This window comes from Hemiscyllium ocellatum, unplaced genomic scaffold (genome assembly GCF_020745735.1).
Source record: "Hemiscyllium ocellatum isolate sHemOce1 unplaced genomic scaffold, sHemOce1.pat.X.cur. scaffold_1503_pat_ctg1, whole genome shotgun sequence".
Lineage (NCBI taxonomy): Eukaryota > Metazoa > Chordata > Chondrichthyes > Orectolobiformes > Hemiscylliidae > Hemiscyllium > Hemiscyllium ocellatum.
In genome coordinates this window covers 54,243-73,563 of record NW_026867792.1, presented here as the reverse complement: position 1 = coordinate 73,563, position 19,321 = coordinate 54,243, and the positions used below count along the sequence as shown (strand labels likewise).

General features: G+C 50.3%; 5 non-coding genes across 5 annotated transcripts; all 5 read right to left on the bottom strand.

Annotated features, from left to right (window-relative positions):
- Positions 1-565: 565 nt before the first annotated feature.
- trnam-cau (transfer RNA methionine (anticodon CAU)) lies at positions 566-637 on the bottom strand. Its single transcript has one exon. It is a non-coding gene; the product is annotated as a tRNA-Met (tRNA).
- Positions 638-3,823: 3,186 nt separating this feature from the next.
- trnam-cau (transfer RNA methionine (anticodon CAU)) lies at positions 3,824-3,895 on the bottom strand. The gene has a single exon. It is a non-coding gene; the product is annotated as a tRNA-Met (tRNA).
- A 5,119-nt stretch (positions 3,896-9,014) lies between these two features.
- On the bottom strand, positions 9,015-9,086 carry trnam-cau (transfer RNA methionine (anticodon CAU)). Its single transcript has one exon. It is a non-coding gene; the product is annotated as a tRNA-Met (tRNA).
- Positions 9,087-12,272: 3,186 nt separating this feature from the next.
- trnam-cau (transfer RNA methionine (anticodon CAU)) lies at positions 12,273-12,344 on the bottom strand. The gene has a single exon. It is a non-coding gene; the product is annotated as a tRNA-Met (tRNA).
- Positions 12,345-17,463: 5,119 nt separating this feature from the next.
- On the bottom strand, positions 17,464-17,535 carry trnam-cau (transfer RNA methionine (anticodon CAU)). The gene has a single exon. It is a non-coding gene; the product is annotated as a tRNA-Met (tRNA).
- Between the last annotated feature and the right edge of the window lie 1,786 nt (positions 17,536-19,321).

Here is a 19,321-nt window from a genome sequence, read left to right as displayed (position 1 = left end):
AACCTTCACTCACTGAGAGTCCTCCCCACGGCCCTGAGCTGAGGGACTGCAGGCAGTCCAACACGGAAGGGACGGTTAAAAATGAACCAGTTTTGCTCCCTCAGCCTCTCTGTCCCAGAGACAGGCAGTGGGATGGCATAAACACGTAGCACCATTCTCGAGTAGACACAAGCCGTTCAACCCATCGAATCCACGCCGTTTGCCTGTCTCTCTCTCTCTCTGAGGTTATTCACAATCGGTGGGATCCGTCCTAATCGTGGGGGAACTGTGTCTGAGTCGTGATGAGGTTTTTGACATGCTTGTCATTCACGTCTGAACCAGGGTAGCGAATTACTGCAGGGAATGGACGAAACCGCAAGACATTTGTTTCAACTTGACTAACTGATTGGCATCGCAGAGAACTGGTTTTGCGATCCAGTTCAGAATAAAAACCGCCGAACAACAGAATGCCACTGAGACCTCTAAAACCACGCACCTTGCATGGAGTGGATTTGCCATTCGGGTATGCAGCTGGCAGAAGAGAGCACCGATCCAAAGGAAATCAGCTCGAGGTGACATTGAATAATAGCAGAGGATGGTTTCGATCCATCGACCTCTGGGTTATGGGCCCAGCACGCTCCCGCTGCGCCACTCTGCTGCCACGCTCCGGGCCCGGTCCACAGAGCGATTCAGCTTTTCATCTGGCACGCGGCTCGCACGTTCGAGACTGATGTCAAAGACCTCCGCTGCTGTCGTGTGATATGCTGTTTCGCAGACGTACGGAGGCTGTGTAAATAGAAACGTTTTTACTAAATTCCCACATTCTGTCGGTCGAACTGTGATTTCACACTGAATCACAACATGTGTCGCAGCGCAGACGGAGGCCATGCGGCCCACCTTCGCTCTGCTGGTTCTATACTTCAGTCAACGTGTGTCTATTCGTTTCATTCTCTCGCATTCTCAGCGTAAATCTGCACATCTGAACGTGACCACCGAATTCCCTTTTGTGTTCATTGAATCTTCCTCTTTGTCAATGTCCGACAGGGACTTACTGACACTAACCACTCCCTGTACGAAAACGTTCTTCCTCCTGTCATTTTTACTTGTTTTCCTGGTGACCTTAAAATTCGGCCGAATCGTTGTGGACCTTTCAGGTGTGGGAACATTTTCACAACATTATTTCCTGTTTCTAGGTCCCTCATGACTTGGAAAACTTCGGTTCTCCGAGGAGAGCTGTCCCAATTTTCCAATCTACCTTCATTGCTGACATTCCCCGAACACCGCACAGCTCACGTCAACCTGTTCGACACGACATCCAACCATTTCACTTCCCTGTTTTCTGCCTTGTCCGTACTCCAGACAGCCCAACCTCGTTTCACCAAGGTGCTTTTTGAGAAAATTAATCAGGCAGTTTTGCACAAGTCAAGTTTTAGAAAAACCTCGGGCTCGTCCGGGATTTGAACCCGGGACCTCTCGCAACTCATCACAGTGAAGCACCCAAAGCGAGAATCATACGCCTAGACCAACGAGCCAGAGAGCCGGCCCACGACCGATGCCCCACACCGCTTGAGTGACCTGAGACGTGCTCACTATGAAATACATTTGAGATTGCTCTAAGAATTGCTAGCGGCAAAGGGTTTCCCGAACAGCTGCTTCTCATTCAGTCTCCCTGCTGCTGTTTGTCACGTCCCCAGGAACCGGGCTCTCTCCACTGGCAGACAATTCAAACATTTTGTTTTGAAATTTTTCTATGACACCCGAGCGGCCAGTGACAAGCATTACCCTCCTCACCATGGGATACAGAGAACAGGAGAAGACCACGCAGATCTCCACGAGTGTATCAACTCGACTGTGCACATTGGGCCAGTATATCACTGTGAAATATTTATGTCCAAGCCTTTTTTCGGAAGCAGATGAGAAGGCGAGGTGCAGAACAGAGCGCAGTTATAAGGGAAAGCTGCTAAAGACGACATTGAGTGAATAGGAGAGAGTGGGTTATGGTCCCAACACGCACCCGTTGTGCCAGGGGTTACACTTCGGGTCCACTCTTCCTTCACTCGCAACACCCCACACCCACCTCCCATAGTGCCAAGTCGCTTTCGCCTGAAACTGCCGAATGTGCAACACCTGCCCATTTACCGGCTCCCTCCTGAATATCCAAGGGCTCAAACATACCTGCCAGGTAAAGCAGCACTTTTGCCACAACCTAGTCCACTGCATTCGCTGCTCACAGTGTCGTTTCCCCAATGTAGCATGAAGCATAAACTGGGTGACTGCTTCGCAGAACATCCCGGTTCTGCCCGCAGGAAAAAGGCCCTGACCTGGCGGTTGTCTGCCACTTTAACACATCACCCTGTTCCCTGACCAACATCTCTGTCTCAGGCTTGCAGCAGTGTTCTAGCTCCAGATGAAAGAACAACAACTCATTTTCCACTTGGAGACCTTACAGCCCTCCGGTCTTCAATATCGAGTTCCATAACTTTAGGGCCTGAACTCCCCCATGTCCTTGACCCCTACCACACCAACGACTCCTTGTTATCACCTCGTCGGCTATGACAGACTACGTATTGTTAGCCACTAACAGTCTCCATGAGCAGCTATTCGCCCTCTCACGCGGATCGTTATTCACTCCTACGTCCTTCCTATTGTTCTCTCTCTCTGAGCTGGCGGCAAACACAGCAATGTACATTGGAGACTCTGAGCCAGCTGAAAGTTGCTCAGTGTGAAGTACATTCCACATTGCTCCAAGAATTGCAAGCAGCAAAGCGTTTCCAGAACTTCTGCTTGTCATTCTGTCCCCGGGGCGCTGATGTTTGTCTCATCCCCAGGAACTGGACTATCTCCACTGCTCGATAATTAAACCAATTTATTTCTACTTGCACGTTGTTCTGGGGTGGGGTGGGGCGTGGTGTAGGGTGGGGGCGGGTAGAGTCTCTCTCTCTCTCTCTCTCTCTCACTCTCTGAAACCGTTGGGGTGAGAGGTGTCAGTTGCATTAATGCGGGGAACATGAACAACTTTGATTGTGAACTTTCTCCAAAGGTCTGTTATCTGAGAGATGGAAAGATGCTGTGCTGGAAGGACAGAAAGAAATGGACACCGAGGACTCTTCGCCCAGGTAAATTCACATTGTTGTGCAGCCTTCTTGGTGTTCAGAAATCGTCTTCACGCAGCAATCTTACGGAAAGTCTATAGCAAAGTGGGCATCGCTTTCTTTGTTGCTACCGCGCAGCAGTTAACATCTGAGCCCCAAGTGTCCCAGATGAAGAGAATCCGAGTGAAACCTTCACTCACTGAGAGTCCTCCCCACGGCCCTGAGCTGAGGGACTGCAGGCAGTCCAACACGGAAGGGACGGTTAAAAATGAACCAGTTTTGCTCCCTCAGCCTCTCTGTCCCAGAGACAGGCAGTGGGATGGCATAAACACGTAGCACCATTCTCGAGTAGACACAAGCCGTTCAACCCATCGAATCCACGCCGTTTGCCTGTCTCTCTCTCTCTCTGAGGTTATTCACAATCGGTGGGATCCGTCCTAATCGTGGGGGAACTGTGTCTGAGTCGTGATGAGGTTTTTGACATGCTTGTCATTCACGTCTGAACCAGGGTAGCGAATTACTGCAGGGAATGGACGAAACCGCAAGACATTTGTTTCAACTTGACTAACTGATTGGCATCGCAGAGAACTGGTTTTGCGATCCAGTTCAGAATAAAAACCGCCGAACAACAGAATGCCACTGAGACCTCTAAAACCACGCACCTTGCATGGAGTGGATTTGCCATTCGGGTATGCAGCTGGCAGAAGAGAGCACCGATCCAAAGGAAATCAGCTCGAGGTGACATTGAATAATAGCAGAGGATGGTTTCGATCCATCGACCTCTGGGTTATGGGCCCAGCACGCTCCCGCTGCGCCACTCTGCTGCCACGCTCCGGGCCCGGTCCACAGAGCGATTCAGCTTTTCATCTGGCACGCGGCTCGCACGTTCGAGACTGATGTCAAAGACCTCCGCTGCTGTCGTGTGATATGCTGTTTCGCAGACGTACGGAGGCTGTGTAAATAGAAACGTTTTTACTAAATTCCCACATTCTGTCGGTCGAACTGTGATTTCACACTGAATCACAACATGTGTCGCAGCGCAGACGGAGGCCATGCGGCCCACCTTCGCTCTGCTGGTTCTATACTTCAGTCAACGTGTGTCTATTCGTTTCATTCTCTCGCATTCTCAGCGTAAATCTGCACATCTGAACGTGACCACCGAATTCCCTTTTGTGTTCATTGAATCTTCCTCTTTGTCAATGTCCGACAGGGACTTACTGACACTAACCACTCCCTGTACGAAAACGTTCTTCCTCCTGTCATTTTTACTTGTTTTCCTGGTGACCTTAAAATTCGGCCGAATCGTTGTGGACCTTTCAGGTGTGGGAACATTTTCACAACATTATTTCCTGTTTCTAGGTCCCTCATGACTTGGAAAACTTCGGTTCTCCGAGGAGAGCTGTCCCAATTTTCCAATCTACCTTCATTGCTGACATTCCCCGAACACCGCACAGCTCACGTCAACCTGTTCGACACGACATCCAACCATTTCACTTCCCTGTTTTCTGCCTTGTCCGTACTCCAGACAGCCCAACCTCGTTTCACCAAGGTGCTTTTTGAGAAAATTAATCAGGCAGTTTTGCACAAGTCAAGTTTTAGAAAAACCTCGGGCTCGTCCGGGATTTGAACCCGGGACCTCTCGCAACTCATCACAGTGAAGCACCCAAAGCGAGAATCATACGCCTAGACCAACGAGCCAGAGAGCCGGCCCACGACCGATGCCCCACACCGATGCCCCACACCGCTTGAGTGACCTGAGACGTGCTCACTATGAAATACATTTGAGATTGCTCTAAGAATTGCTAGCGGCAAAGGGTTTCCCGAACAGCTGCTTCTCATTCAGTCTCCCTGCTGCTGTTTGTCACGTCCCCAGGAACCGGGCTCTCTCCACTGGCAGACAATTCAAACATTTTGTTTTGAAATTTTTCTATGACACCCGAGCGGCCAGTGACAAGCATTACCCTCCTCACCATGGGATACAGAGAACAGGAGAAGACCACGCAGATCTCCACGAGTGTATCAACTCGACTGTGCACATTGGGCCAGTATATCACTGTGAAATATTTATGTCCAAGCCTTTTTTCGGAAGCAGATGAGAAGGCGAGGTGCAGAACAGAGCGCAGTTATAAGGGAAAGCTGCTAAAGACGACATTGAGTGAATAGGAGAGAGTGGGTTATGGTCCCAACACGCACCCGTTGTGCCAGGGGTTACACTTCGGGTCCACTCTTCCTTCACTCGCAACACCCCACACCCACCTCCCATAGTGCCAAGTCGCTTTCGCCTGAAACTGCCGAATGTGCAACACCTGCCCATTTACCGGCTCCCTCCTGAATATCCAAGGGCTCAAACATACCTGCCAGGTAAAGCAGCACTTTTGCCACAACCTAGTCCACTGCATTCGCTGCTCACAGTGTCGTTTCCCCAATGTAGCATGAAGCATAAACTGGGTGACTGCTTCGCAGAACATCCCGGTTCTGCCCGCAGGAAAAAGGCCCTGACCTGGCGGTTGTCTGCCACTTTAACACATCACCCTGTTCCCTGACCAACATCTCTGTCTCAGGCTTGCAGCAGTGTTCTAGCTCCAGATGAAAGAACAACAACTCATTTTCCACTTGGAGACCTTACAGCCCTCCGGTCTTCAATATCGAGTTCCATAACTTTAGGGCCTGAACTCCCCCATGTCCTTGACCCCTACCACACCAACGACTCCTTGTTATCACCTCGTCGGCTATGACAGACTACGTATTGTTAGCCACTAACAGTCTCCATGAGCAGCTATTCGCCCTCTCACGCGGATCGTTATTCACTCCTACGTCCTTCCTATTGTTCTCTCTCTCTGAGCTGGCGGCAAACACAGCAATGTACATTGGAGACTCTGAGCCAGCTGAAAGTTGCTCAGTGTGAAGTACATTCCACATTGCTCCAAGAATTGCAAGCAGCAAAGCGTTTCCAGAACTTCTGCTTGTCATTCTGTCCCCGGGGCGCTGATGTTTGTCTCATCCCCAGGAACTGGACTATCTCCACTGCTCGATAATTAAACCAATTTATTTCTACTTGCACGTTGTTCTGGGGTGGGGTGGGGCGTGGTGTAGGGTGGGGGCGGGTAGAGTCTCTCTCTCTCTCTCTCTCTCTCACTCTCTGAAACCGTTGGGGTGAGAGGTGTCAGTTGCATTAATGCGGGGAACATGAACAACTTTGATTGTGAACTTTCTCCAAAGGTCTGTTATCTGAGAGATGGAAAGATGCTGTGCTGGAAGGACAGAAAGAAATGGACACCGAGGACTCTTCGCCCAGGTAAATTCACATTGTTGTGCAGCCTTCTTGGTGTTCAGAAATCGTCTTCACGCAGCAATCTTACGGAAAGTCTATAGCAAAGTGGGCATCGCTTTCTTTGTTGCTACCGCGCAGCAGTTAACATCTGAGCCCCAAGTGTCCCAGATGAAGAGAATCCGAGTGAAACCTTCACTCACTGAGAGTCCTCCCCACGGCCCTGAGCTGAGGGACTGCAGGCAGTCCAACACGGAAGGGACGGTTAAAAATGAACCAGTTTTGCTCCCTCAGCCTCTCTGTCCCAGAGACAGGCAGTGGGATGGCATAAACACGTAGCACCATTCTCGAGTAGACACAAGCCGTTCAACCCATCGAATCCACGCCGTTTGCCTGTCTCTCTCTCTCTCTGAGGTTATTCACAATCGGTGGGATCCGTGTGCTCTAAGAATTGCTAGCGGCAAAGGGTTTCCCGAACAGCTGCTTCTCATTCAGTCTCCCTGCTGCTGTTTGTCACGTCCCCAGGAACCGGGCTCTCTCCACTGGCAGACAATTCAAACATTTTGTTTTGAAATTTTTCTATGACACCCGAGCGGCCAGTGACAAGCATTACCCTCCTCACCATGGGATACAGAGAACAGGAGAAGACCACGCAGATCTCCACGAGTGTATCAACTCGACTGTGCACATTGGGCCAGTATATCACTGTGAAATATTTATGTCCAAGCCTTTTTTCGGAAGCAGATGAGAAGGCGAGGTGCAGAACAGAGCGCAGTTATAAGGGAAAGCTGCTAAAGACGACATTGAGTGAATAGGAGAGAGTGGGTTATGGTCCCAACACGCACCCGTTGTGCCAGGGGTTACACTTCGGGTCCACTCTTCCTTCACTCGCAACACCCCACACCCACCTCCCATAGTGCCAAGTCGCTTTCGCCTGAAACTGCCGAATGTGCAACACCTGCCCATTTACCGGCTCCCTCCTGAATATCCAAGGGCTCAAACATACCTGCCAGGTAAAGCAGCACTTTTGCCACAACCTAGTCCACTGCATTCGCTGCTCACAGTGTCGTTTCCCCAATGTAGCATGAAGCATAAACTGGGTGACTGCTTCGCAGAACATCCCGGTTCTGCCCGCAGGAAAAAGGCCCTGACCTGGCGGTTGTCTGCCACTTTAACACATCACCCTGTTCCCTGACCAACATCTCTGTCTCAGGCTTGCAGCAGTGTTCTAGCTCCAGATGAAAGAACAACAACTCATTTTCCACTTGGAGACCTTACAGCCCTCCGGTCTTCAATATCGAGTTCCATAACTTTAGGGCCTGAACTCCCCCATGTCCTTGACCCCTACCACACCAACGACTCCTTGTTATCACCTCGTCGGCTATGACAGACTACGTATTGTTAGCCACTAACAGTCTCCATGAGCAGCTATTCGCCCTCTCACGCGGATCGTTATTCACTCCTACGTCCTTCCTATTGTTCTCTCTCTCTGAGCTGGCGGCAAACACAGCAATGTACATTGGAGACTCTGAGCCAGCTGAAAGTTGCTCAGTGTGAAGTACATTCCACATTGCTCCAAGAATTGCAAGCAGCAAAGCGTTTCCAGAACTTCTGCTTGTCATTCTGTCCCCGGGGCGCTGATGTTTGTCTCATCCCCAGGAACTGGACTATCTCCACTGCTCGATAATTAAACCAATTTATTTCTACTTGCACGTTGTTCTGGGGTGGGGTGGGGCGTGGTGTAGGGTGGGGGCGGGTAGAGTCTCTCTCTCTCTCTCTCTCTCTCACTCTCTGAAACCGTTGGGGTGAGAGGTGTCAGTTGCATTAATGCGGGGAACATGAACAACTTTGATTGTGAACTTTCTCCAAAGGTCTGTTATCTGAGAGATGGAAAGATGCTGTGCTGGAAGGACAGAAAGAAATGGACACCGAGGACTCTTCGCCCAGGTAAATTCACATTGTTGTGCAGCCTTCTTGGTGTTCAGAAATCGTCTTCACGCAGCAATCTTACGGAAAGTCTATAGCAAAGTGGGCATCGCTTTCTTTGTTGCTACCGCGCAGCAGTTAACATCTGAGCCCCAAGTGTCCCAGATGAAGAGAATCCGAGTGAAACCTTCACTCACTGAGAGTCCTCCCCACGGCCCTGAGCTGAGGGACTGCAGGCAGTCCAACACGGAAGGGACGGTTAAAAATGAACCAGTTTTGCTCCCTCAGCCTCTCTGTCCCAGAGACAGGCAGTGGGATGGCATAAACACGTAGCACCATTCTCGAGTAGACACAAGCCGTTCAACCCATCGAATCCACGCCGTTTGCCTGTCTCTCTCTCTCTCTGAGGTTATTCACAATCGGTGGGATCCGTCCTAATCGTGGGGGAACTGTGTCTGAGTCGTGATGAGGTTTTTGACATGCTTGTCATTCACGTCTGAACCAGGGTAGCGAATTACTGCAGGGAATGGACGAAACCGCAAGACATTTGTTTCAACTTGACTAACTGATTGGCATCGCAGAGAACTGGTTTTGCGATCCAGTTCAGAATAAAAACCGCCGAACAACAGAATGCCACTGAGACCTCTAAAACCACGCACCTTGCATGGAGTGGATTTGCCATTCGGGTATGCAGCTGGCAGAAGAGAGCACCGATCCAAAGGAAATCAGCTCGAGGTGACATTGAATAATAGCAGAGGATGGTTTCGATCCATCGACCTCTGGGTTATGGGCCCAGCACGCTCCCGCTGCGCCACTCTGCTGCCACGCTCCGGGCCCGGTCCACAGAGCGATTCAGCTTTTCATCTGGCACGCGGCTCGCACGTTCGAGACTGATGTCAAAGACCTCCGCTGCTGTCGTGTGATATGCTGTTTCGCAGACGTACGGAGGCTGTGTAAATAGAAACGTTTTTACTAAATTCCCACATTCTGTCGGTCGAACTGTGATTTCACACTGAATCACAACATGTGTCGCAGCGCAGACGGAGGCCATGCGGCCCACCTTCGCTCTGCTGGTTCTATACTTCAGTCAACGTGTGTCTATTCGTTTCATTCTCTCGCATTCTCAGCGTAAATCTGCACATCTGAACGTGACCACCGAATTCCCTTTTGTGTTCATTGAATCTTCCTCTTTGTCAATGTCCGACAGGGACTTACTGACACTAACCACTCCCTGTACGAAAACGTTCTTCCTCCTGTCATTTTTACTTGTTTTCCTGGTGACCTTAAAATTCGGCCGAATCGTTGTGGACCTTTCAGGTGTGGGAACATTTTCACAACATTATTTCCTGTTTCTAGGTCCCTCATGACTTGGAAAACTTCGGTTCTCCGAGGAGAGCTGTCCCAATTTTCCAATCTACCTTCATTGCTGACATTCCCCGAACACCGCACAGCTCACGTCAACCTGTTCGACACGACATCCAACCATTTCACTTCCCTGTTTTCTGCCTTGTCCGTACTCCAGACAGCCCAACCTCGTTTCACCAAGGTGCTTTTTGAGAAAATTAATCAGGCAGTTTTGCACAAGTCAAGTTTTAGAAAAACCTCGGGCTCGTCCGGGATTTGAACCCGGGACCTCTCGCAACTCATCACAGTGAAGCACCCAAAGCGAGAATCATACGCCTAGACCAACGAGCCAGAGAGCCGGCCCACGACCGATGCCCCACACCGCTTGAGTGACCTGAGACGTGCTCACTATGAAATACATTTGAGATTGCTCTAAGAATTGCTAGCGGCAAAGGGTTTCCCGAACAGCTGCTTCTCATTCAGTCTCCCTGCTGCTGTTTGTCACGTCCCCAGGAACCGGGCTCTCTCCACTGGCAGACAATTCAAACATTTTGTTTTGAAATTTTTCTATGACACCCGAGCGGCCAGTGACAAGCATTACCCTCCTCACCATGGGATACAGAGAACAGGAGAAGACCACGCAGATCTCCACGAGTGTATCAACTCGACTGTGCACATTGGGCCAGTATATCACTGTGAAATATTTATGTCCAAGCCTTTTTTCGGAAGCAGATGAGAAGGCGAGGTGCAGAACAGAGCGCAGTTATAAGGGAAAGCTGCTAAAGACGACATTGAGTGAATAGGAGAGAGTGGGTTATGGTCCCAACACGCACCCGTTGTGCCAGGGGTTACACTTCGGGTCCACTCTTCCTTCACTCGCAACACCCCACACCCACCTCCCATAGTGCCAAGTCGCTTTCGCCTGAAACTGCCGAATGTGCAACACCTGCCCATTTACCGGCTCCCTCCTGAATATCCAAGGGCTCAAACATACCTGCCAGGTAAAGCAGCACTTTTGCCACAACCTAGTCCACTGCATTCGCTGCTCACAGTGTCGTTTCCCCAATGTAGCATGAAGCATAAACTGGGTGACTGCTTCGCAGAACATCCCGGTTCTGCCCGCAGGAAAAAGGCCCTGACCTGGCGGTTGTCTGCCACTTTAACACATCACCCTGTTCCCTGACCAACATCTCTGTCTCAGGCTTGCAGCAGTGTTCTAGCTCCAGATGAAAGAACAACAACTCATTTTCCACTTGGAGACCTTACAGCCCTCCGGTCTTCAATATCGAGTTCCATAACTTTAGGGCCTGAACTCCCCCATGTCCTTGACCCCTACCACACCAACGACTCCTTGTTATCACCTCGTCGGCTATGACAGACTACGTATTGTTAGCCACTAACAGTCTCCATGAGCAGCTATTCGCCCTCTCACGCGGATCGTTATTCACTCCTACGTCCTTCCTATTGTTCTCTCTCTCTGAGCTGGCGGCAAACACAGCAATGTACATTGGAGACTCTGAGCCAGCTGAAAGTTGCTCAGTGTGAAGTACATTCCACATTGCTCCAAGAATTGCAAGCAGCAAAGCGTTTCCAGAACTTCTGCTTGTCATTCTGTCCCCGGGGCGCTGATGTTTGTCTCATCCCCAGGAACTGGACTATCTCCACTGCTCGATAATTAAACCAATTTATTTCTACTTGCACGTTGTTCTGGGGTGGGGTGGGGCGTGGTGTAGGGTGGGGGCGGGTAGAGTCTCTCTCTCTCTCTCTCTCTCTCACTCTCTGAAACCGTTGGGGTGAGAGGTGTCAGTTGCATTAATGCGGGGAACATGAACAACTTTGATTGTGAACTTTCTCCAAAGGTCTGTTATCTGAGAGATGGAAAGATGCTGTGCTGGAAGGACAGAAAGAAATGGACACCGAGGACTCTTCGCCCAGGTAAATTCACATTGTTGTGCAGCCTTCTTGGTGTTCAGAAATCGTCTTCACGCAGCAATCTTACGGAAAGTCTATAGCAAAGTGGGCATCGCTTTCTTTGTTGCTACCGCGCAGCAGTTAACATCTGAGCCCCAAGTGTCCCAGATGAAGAGAATCCGAGTGAAACCTTCACTCACTGAGAGTCCTCCCCACGGCCCTGAGCTGAGGGACTGCAGGCAGTCCAACACGGAAGGGACGGTTAAAAATGAACCAGTTTTGCTCCCTCAGCCTCTCTGTCCCAGAGACAGGCAGTGGGATGGCATAAACACGTAGCACCATTCTCGAGTAGACACAAGCCGTTCAACCCATCGAATCCACGCCGTTTGCCTGTCTCTCTCTCTCTCTGAGGTTATTCACAATCGGTGGGATCCGTCCTAATCGTGGGGGAACTGTGTCTGAGTCGTGATGAGGTTTTTGACATGCTTGTCATTCACGTCTGAACCAGGGTAGCGAATTACTGCAGGGAATGGACGAAACCGCAAGACATTTGTTTCAACTTGACTAACTGATTGGCATCGCAGAGAACTGGTTTTGCGATCCAGTTCAGAATAAAAACCGCCGAACAACAGAATGCCACTGAGACCTCTAAAACCACGCACCTTGCATGGAGTGGATTTGCCATTCGGGTATGCAGCTGGCAGAAGAGAGCACCGATCCAAAGGAAATCAGCTCGAGGTGACATTGAATAATAGCAGAGGATGGTTTCGATCCATCGACCTCTGGGTTATGGGCCCAGCACGCTCCCGCTGCGCCACTCTGCTGCCACGCTCCGGGCCCGGTCCACAGAGCGATTCAGCTTTTCATCTGGCACGCGGCTCGCACGTTCGAGACTGATGTCAAAGACCTCCGCTGCTGTCGTGTGATATGCTGTTTCGCAGACGTACGGAGGCTGTGTAAATAGAAACGTTTTTACTAAATTCCCACATTCTGTCGGTCGAACTGTGATTTCACACTGAATCACAACATGTGTCGCAGCGCAGACGGAGGCCATGCGGCCCACCTTCGCTCTGCTGGTTCTATACTTCAGTCAACGTGTGTCTATTCGTTTCATTCTCTCGCATTCTCAGCGTAAATCTGCACATCTGAACGTGACCACCGAATTCCCTTTTGTGTTCATTGAATCTTCCTCTTTGTCAATGTCCGACAGGGACTTACTGACACTAACCACTCCCTGTACGAAAACGTTCTTCCTCCTGTCATTTTTACTTGTTTTCCTGGTGACCTTAAAATTCGGCCGAATCGTTGTGGACCTTTCAGGTGTGGGAACATTTTCACAACATTATTTCCTGTTTCTAGGTCCCTCATGACTTGGAAAACTTCGGTTCTCCGAGGAGAGCTGTCCCAATTTTCCAATCTACCTTCATTGCTGACATTCCCCGAACACCGCACAGCTCACGTCAACCTGTTCGACACGACATCCAACCATTTCACTTCCCTGTTTTCTGCCTTGTCCGTACTCCAGACAGCCCAACCTCGTTTCACCAAGGTGCTTTTTGAGAAAATTAATCAGGCAGTTTTGCACAAGTCAAGTTTTAGAAAAACCTCGGGCTCGTCCGGGATTTGAACCCGGGACCTCTCGCAACTCATCACAGTGAAGCACCCAAAGCGAGAATCATACGCCTAGACCAACGAGCCAGAGAGCCGGCCCACGACCGATGCCCCACACCGATGCCCCACACCGCTTGAGTGACCTGAGACGTGCTCACTATGAAATACATTTGAGATTGCTCTAAGAATTGCTAGCGGCAAAGGGTTTCCCGAACAGCTGCTTCTCATTCAGTCTCCCTGCTGCTGTTTGTCACGTCCCCAGGAACCGGGCTCTCTCCACTGGCAGACAATTCAAACATTTTGTTTTGAAATTTTTCTATGACACCCGAGCGGCCAGTGACAAGCATTACCCTCCTCACCATGGGATACAGAGAACAGGAGAAGACCACGCAGATCTCCACGAGTGTATCAACTCGACTGTGCACATTGGGCCAGTATATCACTGTGAAATATTTATGTCCAAGCCTTTTTTCGGAAGCAGATGAGAAGGCGAGGTGCAGAACAGAGCGCAGTTATAAGGGAAAGCTGCTAAAGACGACATTGAGTGAATAGGAGAGAGTGGGTTATGGTCCCAACACGCACCCGTTGTGCCAGGGGTTACACTTCGGGTCCACTCTTCCTTCACTCGCAACACCCCACACCCACCTCCCATAGTGCCAAGTCGCTTTCGCCTGAAACTGCCGAATGTGCAACACCTGCCCATTTACCGGCTCCCTCCTGAATATCCAAGGGCTCAAACATACCTGCCAGGTAAAGCAGCACTTTTGCCACAACCTAGTCCACTGCATTCGCTGCTCACAGTGTCGTTTCCCCAATGTAGCATGAAGCATAAACTGGGTGACTGCTTCGCAGAACATCCCGGTTCTGCCCGCAGGAAAAAGGCCCTGACCTGGCGGTTGTCTGCCACTTTAACACATCACCCTGTTCCCTGACCAACATCTCTGTCTCAGGCTTGCAGCAGTGTTCTAGCTCCAGATGAAAGAACAACAACTCATTTTCCACTTGGAGACCTTACAGCCCTCCGGTCTTCAATATCGAGTTCCATAACTTTAGGGCCTGAACTCCCCCATGTCCTTGACCCCTACCACACCAACGACTCCTTGTTATCACCTCGTCGGCTATGACAGACTACGTATTGTTAGCCACTAACAGTCTCCATGAGCAGCTATTCGCCCTCTCACGCGGATCGTTATTCACTCCTACGTCCTTCCTATTGTTCTCTCTCTCTGAGCTGGCGGCAAACACAGCAATGTACATTGGAGACTCTGAGCCAGCTGAAAGTTGCTCAGTGTGAAGTACATTCCACATTGCTCCAAGAATTGCAAGCAGCAAAGCGTTTCCAGAACTTCTGCTTGTCATTCTGTCCCCGGGGCGCTGATGTTTGTCTCATCCCCAGGAACTGGACTATCTCCACTGCTCGATAATTAAACCAATTTATTTCTACTTGCACGTTGTTCTGGGGTGGGGTGGGGCGTGGTGTAGGGTGGGGGCGGGTAGAGTCTCTCTCTCTCTCTCTCTCTCTCACTCTCTGAAACCGTTGGGGTGAGAGGTGTCAGTTGCATTAATGCGGGGAACATGAACAACTTTGATTGTGAACTTTCTCCAAAGGTCTGTTATCTGAGAGATGGAAAGATGCTGTGCTGGAAGGACAGAAAGAAATGGACACCGAGGACTCTTCGCCCAGGTAAATTCACATTGTTGTGCAGCCTTCTTGGTGTTCAGAAATCGTCTTCACGCAGCAATCTTACGGAAAGTCTATAGCAAAGTGGGCATCGCTTTCTTTGTTGCTACCGCGCAGCAGTTAACATCTGAGCCCCAAGTGTCCCAGATGAAGAGAATCCGAGTGAAACCTTCACTCACTGAGAGTCCTCCCCACGGCCCTGAGCTGAGGGACTGCAGGCAGTCCAACACGGAAGGGACGGTTAAAAATGAACCAGTTTTGCTCCCTCAGCCTCTCTGTCCCAGAGACAGGCAGTGGGATGGCATAAACACGTAGCACCATTCTCGAGTAGACACAAGCCGTTCAACCCATCGAATCCACGCCGTTTGCCTGTCTCTCTCTCTCTCTGAGGTTATTCACAATCGGTGGGATCCGTGTGCTCTAAGAATTGCTAGCGGCAAAGGGTTTCCCGAACAGCTGCTTCTCATTCAGTCTCCCTGCTGCTGTTTGTCACGTCCCCAGGAACCGGGCTCTCTCCACTGGCAGACAATTCAAACATTTTGTTTTGAAATTTTTCTATGACACCCGAGCGGCCAGTGACAAGCATTACCCTCCTCACCATGGGATACAGAGAACAGGAGAAGACCACGCAGATCTCCACGAGTGTATCAACTCGACTGTGCACATTGGGCCAGTATATCACTGTGAAATATTTATGTCCAAGCCTTTTTTCGGAAGCAGATGAGAAGGCGAGGTGCAGAACAGAGCGCAGTTATAAGGGAAAGCTGCTAAAGACGACATTGAGTGAATAGGAGAGAGTGGGTTATGGTCCCAACACGCACCCGTTGTGCCAGGGGTTACACTTCGGGTCCACTCTTCCTTCACTCGCAACACCCCACACCCACCTCCCATAGTGCCAAGTCGCTTTCGCCTGAAACTGCCGAATGTGCAACACCTGCCCATTTACCGGCTCCCTCCTGAATATCCAAGGGCTCAAACATACCTGCCAGGTAAAGCAGCACTTTTGCCACAACCTAGTCCACTGCATTCGCTGCTCACAGTGTCGTTTCCCCAATGTAGCATGAAGCATAAACTGGGTGACTGCTTCGCAGAACATCCCGGTTCTGCCCGCAGGAAAAAGGCCCTGACCTGGCGGTTGTCTGCCACTTTAACACATCACCCTGTTCCCTGACCAACATCTCTGTCTCAGGCTTGCAGCAGTGTTCTAGCTCCAGATGAAAGAACAACAACTCATTTTCCACTTGGAGACCTTACAGCCCTCCGGTCTTCAATATCGAGTTCCATAACTTTAGGGCCTGAACTCCCCCATGTCCTTGACCCCTACCACACCAACGACTCCTTGTTATCACCTCGTCGGCTATGACAGACTACGTATTGTTAGCCACTAACAGTCTCCATGAGCAGCTATTCGCCCTCTCACGCGGATCGTTATTCACTCCTACGTCCTTCCTATTGTTCTCTCTCTCTGAGCTGGCGGCAAACACAGCAATGTACATTGGAGACTCTGAGCCAGCTGAAAGTTGCTCAGTGTGAAGTACATTCCACATTGCTCCAAGAATTGCAAGCAGCAAAGCGTTTCCAGAACTTCTGCTTGTCATTCTGTCCCCGGGGCGCTGATGTTTGTCTCATCCCCAGGAACTGGACTATCTCCACTGCTCGATAATTAAACCAATTTATTTCTACTTGCACGTTGTTCTGGGGTGGGGTGGGGCGTGGTGTAGGGTGGGGGCGGGTAGAGTCTCTCTCTCTCTCTCTCTCTCTCACTCTCTGAAACCGTTGGGGTGAGAGGTGTCAGTTGCATTAATGCGGGGAACATGAACAACTTTGATTGTGAACTTTCTCCAAAGGTCTGTTATCTGAGAGATGGAAAGATGCTGTGCTGGAAGGACAGAAAGAAATGGACACCGAGGACTCTTCGCCCAGGTAAATTCACATTGTTGTGCAGCCTTCTTGGTGTTCAGAAATCGTCTTCACGCAGCAATCTTACGGAAAGTCTATAGCAAAGTGGGCATCGCTTTCTTTGTTGCTACCGCGCAGCAGTTAACATCTGAGCCCCAAGTGTCCCAGATGAAGAGAATCCGAGTGAAACCTTCACTCACTGAGAGTCCTCCCCACGGCCCTGAGCTGAGGGACTGCAGGCAGTCCAACACGGAAGGGACGGTTAAAAATGAACCAGTTTTGCTCCCTCAGCCTCTCTGTCCCAGAGACAGGCAGTGGGATGGCATAAACACGTAGCACCATTCTCGAGTAGACACAAGCCGTTCAACCCATCGAATCCACGCCGTTTGCCTGTCTCTCTCTCTCTCTGAGGTTATTCACAATCGGTGGGATCCGTCCTAATCGTGGGGGAACTGTGTCTGAGTCGTGATGAGGTTTTTGACATGCTTGTCATTCACGTCTGAACCAGGGTAGCGAATTACTGCAGGGAATGGACGAAACCGCAAGACATTTGTTTCAACTTGACTAACTGATTGGCATCGCAGAGAACTGGTTTTGCGATCCAGTTCAGAATAAAAACCGCCGAACAACAGAATGCCACTGAGACCTCTAAAACCACGCACCTTGCATGGAGTGGATTTGCCATTCGGGTATGCAGCTGGCAGAAGAGAGCACCGATCCAAAGGAAATCAGCTCGAGGTGACATTGAATAATAGCAGAGGATGGTTTCGATCCATCGACCTCTGGGTTATGGGCCCAGCACGCTCCCGCTGCGCCACTCTGCTGCCACGCTCCGGGCCCGGTCCACAGAGCGATTCAGCTTTTCATCTGGCACGCGGCTCGCACGTTCGAGACTGATGTCAAAGACCTCCGCTGCTGTCGTGTGATATGCTGTTTCGCAGACGTACGGAGGCTGTGTAAATAGAAACGTTTTTACTAAATTCCCACATTCTGTCGGTCGAACTGTGATTTCACACTGAATCACAACATGTGTCGCAGCGCAGACGGAGGCCATGCGGCCCACCTTCGCTCTGCTGGTTCTATACTTCAGTCAACGTGTGTCTATTCGTTTCATTCTCTCGCATTCTCAGCGTAAATCTGCACATCTGAACGTGACCACCGAATTCCCTTTTGTGTTCATTGAATCTTCCTCTTTGTCAATGTCCGACAGGGACTTACTGACACTAACCACTCCCTGTACGAAAACGTTCTTCCTCCTGTCATTTTTACTTGTTTTCCTGGTGACCTTAAAATTCGGCCGAATCGTTGTGGACCTTTCAGGTGTGGGAACATTTTCACAACATTATTTCCTGTTTCTAGGTCCCTCATGACTTGGAAAACTTCGGTTCTCCGAGGAGAGCTGTCCCAATTTTCCAATCTACCTTCATTGCTGACATTCCCCGAACACCGCACAGCTCACGTCAACCTGTTCGACACGACATCCAACCATTTCACTTCCCTGTTTTCTGCCTTGTCCGTACTCCAGACAGCCCAACCTCGTTTCACCAAGGTGCTTTTTGAGAAAATTAATCAGGCAGTTTTGCACAAGTCAAGTTTTAGAAAAACCTCGGGCTCGTCCGGGATTTGAACCCGGGACCTCTCGCAACTCATCACAGTGAAGCACCCAAAGCGAGAATCATACGCCTAGACCAACGAGCCAGAGAGCCGGCCCACGACCGATGCCCCACACCGCTTGAGTGACCTGAGACGTGCTCACTATGAAATACATTTGAGATTGCTCTAAGAATTGCTAGCGGCAAAGGGTTTCCCGAACAGCTGCTTCTCATTCAGTCTCCCTGCTGCTGTTTGTCACGTCCCCAGGAACCGGGCTCTCTCCACTGGCAGACAATTCAAACATTTTGTTTTGAAATTTTTCTATGACACCCGAGCGGCCAGTGACAAGCATTACCCTCCTCACCATGGGATACAGAGAACAGGAGAAGACCACGCAGATCTCCACGAGTGTATCAACTCGACTGTGCACATTGGGCCAGTATATCACTGTGAAATATTTATGTCCAAGCCTTTTTTCGGAAGCAGATGAGAAGGCGAGGTGCAGAACAGAGCGCAGTTATAAGGGAAAGCTGCTAAAGACGACATTGAGTGAATAGGAGAGAGTGGGTTATGGTCCCAACACGCACCCGTTGTGCCAGGGGTTACACTTCGGGTCCACTCTTCCTTCACTCGCAACACCCCACACCCACCTCCCATAGTGCCAAGTCGCTTTCGCCTGAAACTGCCGAATGTGCAACACCTGCCCATTTACCGGCTCCCTCCTGAATATCCAAGGGCTCAAACATACCTGCCAGGTAAAGCAGCACTTTTGCCACAACCTAGTCCACTGCATTCGCTGCTCACAGTGTCGTTTCCCCAATGTAGCATGAAGCATAAACTGGGTGACTGCTTCGCAGAACATCCCGGTTCTGCCCGCAGGAAAAAGGCCCTGACCTGGCGGTTGTCTGCCACTTTAACACATCACCCTGTTCCCTGACCAACATCTCTGTCTCAGGCTTGCAGCAGTGTTCTAGCTCCAGATGAAAGAACAACAACTCATTTTCCACTTGGAGACCT